Raw genomic sequence first — 10,896 nt, forward strand, 5'->3', positions numbered from 1 at the left:
AGGTTCATGTTAATATCTAGGAAGTCGACTTTTTAAAGGTTGGTCCTAATTGTGGTTCTTAGACCTAATTGGTTAAATATTTTGCATAATTTTTTCTTATCCTATGTATATCGTGTCCGTTTTTATTGTGTATTACTCCCAGGCCATCGTCCCTATATAAAGCATGTTGGCCTCTTTTATTTCTTTTCTGAGGATATCTAGGATATAAAGGCTTATAAGGCCAGCTATCTCTGCTCTATCATAGCTCCCTATTGCCACCTATTGCCACACCAAATAGCTCATCCCCATTCTTTTATACCCAATAAGAATTATCGTGAAAAAGTAATGACTACCCTGCGTTCATTATATCTATATCACTGTTTATTATGGTAAAGTAATGACTTTTTTGCGTTCATTATATCTATATCGGTGTTTGTTATGATAACATTTGCCTTACTAAATTCAAGTGCCTTTTGAAGTAAGCTTTTGGAGATCGAGGGGTAAAACCCCACAATATCAAATTGGATAAATTTGCATTTGGGCTTATCTTCTAATTTTTAAACCATTCAATAGTTGCACTACATATCCAATGAGTAATGTTTGAGTATGCTCTAATATATCATATGATCTTATCTAATGTCTTTTTTGTGTTTCCATCCAAAATGGAGATAAACACCATTCCTCCATGTGATCGGTTTGAATAATTAAGATATTAAGATATTTTTCTTAACATTAAATCAATAGTAAGCTTAATACATAAATGAAGAAATTTTATCCTTCAATGCAGTGTTGAACGCTCATTTTCGTCGTTTGACATTTACGTATATATACGATGGGCCTTGGTCGGCCCGAGTCTATAGTAGAATACATTTTCCCAAGGTGCTATGCAGTGGTACTGAACCCGGAACTATATGGTTTGGAAGCAAGCTTCTTATGTTCAAGCTGGAACTCCGCAACTTTTATATTTCATGAATATTCCAATACTTTCTGACGAGACGTATATAAGCAGCTTATCAGTAAAATGAAGAACGCAATTCAGAAAGTGATACGGAAAGTGCACTCTTATAAAAATAAGAGTGCAAAGTCATTAACAAATCTTGTAGCATTAAAACTCGTATTTATTTTTCGCTACAGATAAAAGAACTGCTGTATTTTGGTGTCGAATTTCTAAAGTAGCAAACGAACGCCGTAAAAAAATGCAGTATGAAACCGAGCCACAAATGCAATATCTAACGAGATTTGTATTCTCCAACAAAGCTTAATATCTGTACGAACAAGGAAACAATGTTTACATTGCATACATAAATAATAATATTGATTTCAAATCTTGGCACAAGACCAGCAACTTCGGAAGAAGGTATCAGTCGATTACATCGACCCCAGTGCTCAACTGGTACTTATTTTACCGACCCCCTCAAGGATAAAAGGCAAAGTGGACCTCGACGGAATTTGAACTCAGAACGCGAAGACAGACTAAATGCCGCTAATCATTTTGTCATGTGTGCTAATGAATCTGCCAGTTCACCGCCTTTACTTAGACAATTATATTATACAGAAGAATACAGAAAAGTACAAAAACTTGTGACGAGATTAATGTGAAACCAACTCCATAGCATCCAGGTTAAGATCAAACATTGATTTACAAAGTTTAGATAAATGTGAAACCTATATAACGTTAAAGGATCATAAAGAGCCAACGTTACATCTTACTTCAAGGGAAAAGTTACGAACCTTTCTAAACTTAGGAGAGTAAACAAGTACATCATAAACAGCATTAACAACAAAATTAGAAATCCATCGCATTAATACGGTAGAGTTGCAGAACGATGAATTTAGTTAACTGGTTCTGTAAAATTGGAGACAAAAATATACGTAGATCTACGCTTATCGACATTGTCGATTTTTAATCATCCATCTCCAAATTTCATTTTTTAAAGCACTGGAATTTTGGAAGAAATGCTCTCAAACTTATACACATCAACTGGAGGAAAACAAAGAAACCCGTTTCAGTTTTTCATGACTGTTGCAGCTGCGAAATTATTCCACTTCGTTGTAGAATGCTTTTGGTAGCTCGACCTGCTAGAAATGGCAACTGAGCCTCTCTTAAATCATATATTACATCTTAAAAAATATAAGAACGGTTTTGATGATGTAGTTTAACGTACGTAATTTCATAAAAATAACATTGTAGCTGTTGATCATACTTGACATCATAGATCCATCGATTTAAGCTCATTTAGGCCTACATAGCAGCAGTAGCAGCAGCAGTAGCAACAGCAGTAGCAGCAAGAGTAGCAACAACAGCAACAACAATAACTACTATTGCAACAGGTGCAGGCGTGGTTGTATGGTAAGTAGCTTGCTTCCCAACCACATGGTTGTGGGTTCAGTCCCTCTGCATGACACCGTGGTCAAGTGTCTTCTCTAACCTCGGGCCAACCAAAGCCTTGTGAGTGGATTTGGTAGACGGACATTGAAAGAAGCTCGTCGTACACACACACCACACACGTGTGTGTGTGTGTGTGTGTGTGTGTAGGGAGTCTCTCACCCTCGCATGACAACTGGCATTAGTATGTTTACGTTCCTATAACTTAGTGGGTCGGCAAAATGGACCGGTAGAATTATCAAACTGGTCATTAATACCGGAAAAAATTAATGTACAATCCGACAGAGAAAAGAATATTGATTGTTAGTTACATCAAGAGCTATCTAAATATTTTATCATGAACCTCAATTACAATTGGGGCTAAGATGAGGAAAAATTTTTTGAAAAAAAAAGTACTCGTTACCTGACTATGTTTCAAACTCCCTCAACTTCAACAATAACTATGGTAACCAACTTTTATCCCCAAAGATGATTCGATAGTACAAAATGGTGACTCAATACTTGCAGTGTAATAGTTTTAAACTGGTAGCGGGAAAATAACAAGAAATCAGAAATTACTCATTTTGCCCCAGTTTCTAATTATACCCCACTCCCCTATACAAATTTTAAGTATTTGACAAAATAACGAAAGATATTGAAAAATGAAAGAAAGGAAAAAGTTCTATTTAAAGAAAAACATTTGAACATATGTGCAATAATTCTAAAGCAAAATAAATAAATAAATAAATAAATAAATAAAATGCTTTTAGCTGTTGAGATGTAATTTTATAATTAGAATTAAATTCAAAATTTCAATTTTGGAACATATTCCTCCCTTGTTCTTTCGGAAAATATGACCAAAATTCTCAATACTTCACTGAAAATAACAGTTTAGAATAGCAATATAATGTGGTTGTGTGTGTGTGTTTGTGTGTGTTTGTGTATGCGCGCACCTTCAGTTGCAAGGTCATTATTCAGTCATGCGTTGAAAGAAGGAATTTAGACTAGAGACAATAAATAACTTCTTTTTATTAATGTCTTTATTTTCATATACATTCATACTCTCTCTCTCTCTCTCTCTCTCTCTCCCTCTCTCTCTCTCTCACACACACACACACAGATTCGTATGTGTTTTGTAGTTTTTGGGACTGGGTAGCAAACTACCTTTAATTGAATGAATTGATGTCGCTAACGTGCAGAAATCTATGGTTATTAATAAAAAAGCTGACCCATATTTTTAAAGTTATGTTTATATATTGAAAGAGAGCCTCTTCATGCAAGACTGCTGGAAGGGACTCGGGGCAATTTTACCCTTCGCCACCCTCTATAAATAGGCCCTGGTCTCTGCGCACCAGAGTAGAAGCATTCAAGTTTAGTAAACGCTCAGTGATTTGGAAGAATAGTTACTAGAGATTAATATACACTGTTGGGCTGTTTTATTTTCATATCACACCTGGTTTATATAAGTAATATGCTTGTTTCTTATTTAACGTGCTTCGAATGTGAGTTTACTACTACTACTACTACTACTACTACTACTACTACTACTACTACTACTACTGAAGGTCGACGACCTATGCGGTTGTTTAAGCGGTTACAGACGTCAGTAAAAATGCTTCAAACTGTATCCTACCGTCTTAAAAAATATGAAAGGCGAATTGGCTTTTGTAGTCACTGAAACACAAGACAGAATGGTTGTGGCTGGAGCGCCATTGATCTGAAGTTTGATCTTAAAGTTATTCCAGCCGTGAAGATACGATCGTTTTATGGTTATTTAAGGTCTGATTACGTAAAGGGTCCTTCGGCTGACTTTGGCGTTAAACATTAACATCATCAAGAGCAGTGGAAGCAACGACATCGACAGTAATGAAACAACAACAACAAACACAACAGCAATTACTACTACTACTACCACTACTACTACTACTACTACTACTACTACTACTACTACACTACTACTACTACTACCACTACTACTACTACTACTACTACTACTACTACTACTACTACCACCACCACCACCACCACCACCACCACCACCACCACTACTACTACTACTACTACTAACTACTACTACTACTACTACTGCTGCTGCTGCTGCTGCTGCTGTTTTGTTGTTATTGTTGTTATTGTTGCTGCTGCTTCCATTAATTTTTTTAAAAGCAGGTTTGGAGAAAGGGACGGCGCTCATGCCTTTTTGCAGACTGTCTGTGCCCGGTAAGATAGACATGGTCGACGTTCCCATTAAGCTGTTGCATAGAGATGAGGAAAGACATGAGCAGGGAGGGATTTTCAAAGTGCCATCATTCTGGGCACAAAGGCACGGGGTTGGTATCTCAAGGGTAATGGGTGCAGGTGGCACAATACCAGCAACTTCCGAGGAGCAAAGGTTGTTGTAGTAGTGACAGAAATGCAGGTTGAAAACATCACTTGTGTGGGCCAGAGGCCGGTGTGCCTCAGTGACTGACTTTATGCCAATCAGAAGGGTGATTTTTCTGTAGTTAAGGTCTAGAATATTTATGCGTGCAGCAGCAGCACTATCCCATATGTGGAAGCGAAACCCCACCTTTGTGGACCTCATATGAGCTTTATAGAGGGTCAGCAATTATTGAGGCTGAAATGCTTTCTGGCTCTGAAGGGAAGGGCCAGTCTTTGAAGATGAAGTTTTAGGTATGCTAAATATGTGCTCTTGCTATGGAAATGCCCTCAGTGATGGTGAATCCTAATATTTGGAGCATTTACAAGAATTCTTGTAGCGTGTGGCTCATGTTTAAGCGTTGGTGCAATGGGGTGAGGTGCGATGATATTTTCTTGAGATGAACAGTGTTTTTTTAAAATTCTTTTTGCTGTCGAAGGAATCAAAATCCGCAGGAATACTTTTGTGGCCTTTGCTTTTGGAGCAAGTGGAGATTTTTGCAAGTTGTATTGGCCAGTGGTTACCAGCAGCCATCCAAAATATTAAATAACATTTTTACACTCTAACTCTTTATTAATAAGAAGACAAAGTGGAGACTGTATCCATACAATTATTTCTTCGCTCTGCGGTTGGTTCCCAACCAGATGGTTGAAGGTTCAGTTCCATTGCGCGGCACCTTGTGCAAATGTCTTCTACTATAACCTCTGACCGACCAAAGTCTTGTGAGTGGACTTGGTAGATGGGAACTAAAAGAAGCACGTTGTAATATATGTGTGTGTGTGTGTGTGTGTTGTGTGTGTGTGTGTGTGTGTGTGTGTGTGTGTGTGTTTGTGTCTTTGTGTCTGTGTTTGTCCCCCACCACCGCTTGGCAACTTAGCGGTTCGGCAAAAGAGACCAACAGAGTAATTATCAGGCTTGAAAAGTACTGGACTTGATTTGTTTGTTTAAATTTCTTCAATGACTGAAACAAGTAAAAGATAAAGTATAAATTATGTCAACGCATCCTCCGGCTTTTACATCCTTACACGACTCTCCTCTCTGTTAGAAGCAACGATCTAGTCTGCACGTGAATAATGCTTCGCTGCGGAAAGCTAAGGAAAATTGCATGGTGGCATCATTTACCGGAGGAGGTAAGTCGTTGGTGTATAAAAGGGAGAGAGTGGGGTGTGATGGGATCAAACGTTGGGGTGCAGCAGAGCTGGTAGAATTTTAGTCTATCATATCGACCATAAAATTTATTTCATTTGCCTCTGTTAAATCGTTAGGATACAAGACATGAATTTAGAGAACCAATTTTTTCCCAGTGGTTTCTCCTTAAAGACAGGCTTCGCAACACCCGTAAACATACAGGAATTAAATGACACATATACAAATATTTTTTATCTTTTACTTGTTTCAGTCATTTGACTGCGGCCATGCTGGGGCACCACCTTGAAGAATTTTTAGTCGAATGTATCGACTTCAATACTTATTCACTTTTTATAAGCCTGATGCTTATTCTATCGGTCATAGCCGAACCGTTAAGTTACGGGGACGTAAACATACCAGCACCGGTTGTCAAGCGGTGGTGAGGGGACAAACACAGATACAAAGACACAAACACACACACACACAAATACATAATACATACATACATACCTACATATATATAATATAATATTATATATATATATATATATATATATATATATATATATATACAACGGGCTTCTTTCAGTTTCCGTCTACCAAATCCACTCACAAGGCTTTGGTCGGCCCGATGCGATAGTAGAAGTCACTTGCCCAAGGTGCCAAGCAACAGGACTGAACCCGGGACCATATGACAGGATTCCGCACAATTTACCTCTACCGATTACAAGCACAAAACATTAGTCAATCCGAGCCTTTAGTAGAGTACGCTTGTTTCAAATGCCACGCAGTGGGACCGAACCCAGATGCACATGGCTGTGGACCGAACATCTTAAGCACATGGCCATCTTGTCGCGTAAAAGTAAATGAAAGAATAGATAAAATTTATTCACAATATCTTGACAATGCTCGCTATGGTGAGAATGTGGCAAATGCACACGGTTTCGCAATTAGCAATTAAGTAAGACAAGTTAGTATGGCAAATAAATGACATGTAAGGTCTTTGCTGGAAAATAATTGAGAGGAGAGACGAGTGGCAGAGGGAGGGAGAGAGAGAGAGAGAGAGAGAGAGAGAGAGAGGAGAGAGAGAGAGAGAGAGAGAGAGAGATAAGAGACAGATAAGAGTTTAGAGGCTATGAGAGAGAAGGGAGAAAGTGGTAGCGCTTGAAATAGAGACGAAAGAAGGAATTTATTTTGAAAGAGTATATATATATATATTTGCATGTGTGTGTGTATGTATATACATTATATATATGTATATGCACATACATACACACACACACACACACACACACACAATACATAATACATACATACATACCTACATATATATAATATATATATATATATATATATATATATATATATATATATATATATATATATATATATATATATATTATATATATATATATACAACGGGCTTCTTTCAGTTTCCGTCTACCAAATCCACTCACAAGGCTTTGGTCGGCCCGATGCGATAGTAGAAGTCACTTGCCCAAGGTGCCAAGCAACAGGACTGAACCCGGGACCATATGACAGGATTCCGCACAATTTACCTCTACCGATTACAAGCACAAAACATTAGTCAATCCGAGCCTTTAGTAGAGTACGCTTGTTTCAAATGCCACGCAGTGGGACCGAACCCAGATGCACATGGCTGTGGACCGAACATCTTAAGCACATGGCCATCTTGTCGCGTAAAAGTAAATGAAAGAATAGATAAAATTTATTCACAATATCTTGACAATGCTCGCTATGGTGAGAATGTGGCAAATGCACACGGTTTCGCAATTAGCAATTAAGTAAGACAAGTTAGTATGGCAAATAAATGACATGTAAGGTCTTTGCTGGAAAATAATTGAGAGGAGAGACGAGTGGCAGAGGGAGGGAGAGAGAGAGAGAGAGAGAGAGAGAGAGAGAGAGAGAGAGAGAGAGAGAGAGAGAGAGAGAGATAAGAGACAGATAAGAGTTTAGAGGCTATGAGAGAGAAGGGAGAAAGTGGTAGCGCTTGAAATAGAGACGAAAGAAGGAATTTATTTTGAAAGAGTATATATATATATATTTGCATGTGTGTGTGTATGTATATACATTATATATATGTATATGCACATACATACACACACACACACACACACACACACACACATATATATATATATATATATATATGTATATGCATGTGTGTGTGTGTATACAGAGAGAGAGAGAGAGAGAAAGAGGGGGACAGCTTGACACTATGAACATAATGAGGGTATGAAATGGTGCGAGAGGGAGAGAGAGAGAGAGAGAAAGAGAGAGGTATTGAAACAGTGGGAAGCCGAATATGTCAAAGCTTTCAGTTTAACTCGTTAACTAATCATTTCATTTTGATTAAATTTAAACCACACACAAACACAGGCAAATACTATATCCGCACATTATACTTACACAGTCGTACACGCAAACACACACACACACACAACAACACGCACCACATATTCACACACACACACACACACACACACACAAATGCAAGCAAACACATTCACGCATACACACGCAAACTGAAAACAGATTAGGCAATATTGTTTTCTACTCTAGGCACAAGGCCTGAAATTTTGGGGGAGGGATTAGTCGATTAGATCGACCCCACTACGCAACTGGTACTTAATATATCGACCCCGAAAGGGATCAAAGGCAAAGTCGACCTCGGCGGAATTTGAACTCAGAATGTAAAGACAGACGAAATACTGCTAAGCATTTCACCCGGCGTGCTAACGTTTCTGCCAGCTCGCCGCCTTACAAATTCGGCAATATTGACCACTTCTATTCGTCCCTCCCTCTTCCCGATCTAATGGTTGACAATTTCGGTAAAACTAAACGGCAATAATGTCTTGTATGGAACCAGGCACATATGGGAATGCAATTATCTGGCACCTTTGTTTTGAAGAGCATGACAATGCAAAACTATGTGTGCAAACAATGGCAGTCAATCCAAACAGGGTTCCAAACTCGCCTTGCTTCGCCAAGAGTGCAATTTCTGTTATGTTACACGGACCTACTACTTTGATATCGCCCTTTCCCGAGGTTAACAATAATAAAATGACGTGCTATAGATAAAAGCGCAGGACGCAAAGAAGCACAAAGCAACTATAAGGATTTGAATGACTGTTTTATTCTGGGTAAGAATATTATTATGCGTGGCTGTGGTGTAAGAAGCTTGCTTCCCAACCACATGGTTCCGGGTTCAGTCCTACAGCGTTGCACCTTGGGCATGTGCCTTCTACTATAGCTTCGGGCCGACCAAAGCTTTTTGAGTGGATTTGGTAGACGGAAACTGAAAGAAGCCCGTCGTATGTGTGTGTGTATTTGTATGTGTGTTTGTCACTCACCACTGCTTGAGACCAGTGTTGGTGTGTTTACGTCCCCGTAACTTACCGATCCAGCAAAAGAGGCTGATAGAATAAGTACTAGGCTTAAAAAATGTCCTGGGGTCGATTTGTTCGACTAAAACCTTTCAAGGTGGTGCCCCAGCATGGCTGCAGTCAGTCTAATGACTGAAACAAGTAAAAGATAATATATATATATATATATATATATATATATTATATATATATATATATATATATATATTATATATATATATAATATATATATATATACACACACACACACATACACTCCTGCATGTATATAAGAGTACAGCGCCGACTTTTTCGGACACTGATGACCCGGAACCTCTTGTAGTCTACACTAATTTACAGGTACTTAATCTAACGTAAAGGCATCTGCATTTAATTTAATTATTTGATTAAATTTAATATTTGTTTAATTTAGAATGTATTGACCTAAAGTGACCATTCTTGGCTCGGAAAAATCAGTTATCTAGAGAGTCTATGGAACCAAAGTTTCCGGAAAATCGATGTGGTTCCTGTATAAGATTAAACTGTACCAAGTATATTATCCAGCATTAATAAAATAATAACTGGCCATGTGCCAAAATTTAAAATCAATATTAATAAAACAATACATTCAAACGAAAAGTATAAACTTACCTTGAACAATGCTGGTAGTTAATTAATTTTCAGATCTTCTTGTAAATCAGTGTCGTGCAGCTAAATTTAACGCCAAACAAAAAATTGTACAATGAAAATGTTAAATATTACATTTTCTTAGCTGTACATAATTTCTAATTGAAGTGTTAGCGGTAACTAACCAATCAATATACGGAATGTTTTGTGTTTGTGCGTATGTTTGTGTATGTGTGTTCGTGTGAGTGAGGGTGTCTGTGAGTATATATGTGAGAAAGAGAGAAAGGGAAAGAAAGAGAGAGAGAGAGATAGAGAGAGAGAGAGAGAGAGAGAGGAGAGAGAGAAACTGTACGGGAGAATATAATCTCAAGGCAAAAATGTTATGCTGATGCTACACATGGGAATTTCCTTAATAGCAGAATAATTGTTCCATGGAATGGCCCCAAGTTGAAAAACGTCCTCTGGCAAATAAAGTCAAATGGGTCGTCTTGATCATTTTTCATACAAAGTATTTTTCTCATAAATATTGTATTAGCACGAATTGGCTGTCAATCTTATTTCATTTTTCAGGTCCTTTTCTTACCCAACTTTCACTTAAATGACGAAAAGTATTGCTCATCCTTGTACATCACGATATCTTTTTGTTTCTTTACCGTTGATGATAATAAACTATCAGCACTCACAATTATCACTATATACCAGAGAATTCAACAAGATCTGGTGAACTACAATTAATTTTCATTTATTTATCAATGTGCTTATTTATCTATTTATTTAGTTGCTTTTTTTTTCACTTTAATCTAGTTCGTGCCTTTCTTTCATAAACAATAATGTAAGGCAGCTAAGTGATTAGTCTCATCACATGACCTGGTTGTTGTTCACTTCTGTTTGGGCGGGTGTGTTAATGATTCGTAGGTTATCATATTACTTGAATTTTCACTGCCTACTGACTACGTAACCCCCATTAACACAGGTCAAATCGAGGTCTTGCGCAA

General features: G+C 37.7%; 1 protein-coding gene across 1 annotated transcript in view; it reads right to left on the reverse strand.

The window, feature by feature from the left end:
* Positions 1 to 10,665, reverse strand: part of LOC115221644 (monocarboxylate transporter 9-like) — an 80,949-nt gene extending 70,284 nt beyond the window's left edge. Inside the window, exon 1 of the mRNA XM_029791844.2 lies at positions 9,926 to 10,665. The gene's annotated coding sequence lies outside the window, so the exon portion shown is untranslated. The remainder of the gene's footprint in view (positions 1 to 9,925) is intronic.
* Positions 10,666 to 10,896: the final 231 nt, after the last annotated feature.

Source organism: Octopus sinensis, linkage group LG18 (genome assembly GCF_006345805.1).
Source record: "Octopus sinensis linkage group LG18, ASM634580v1, whole genome shotgun sequence".
Taxonomy (NCBI): Eukaryota; Metazoa; Mollusca; class Cephalopoda; order Octopoda; family Octopodidae; genus Octopus; species Octopus sinensis.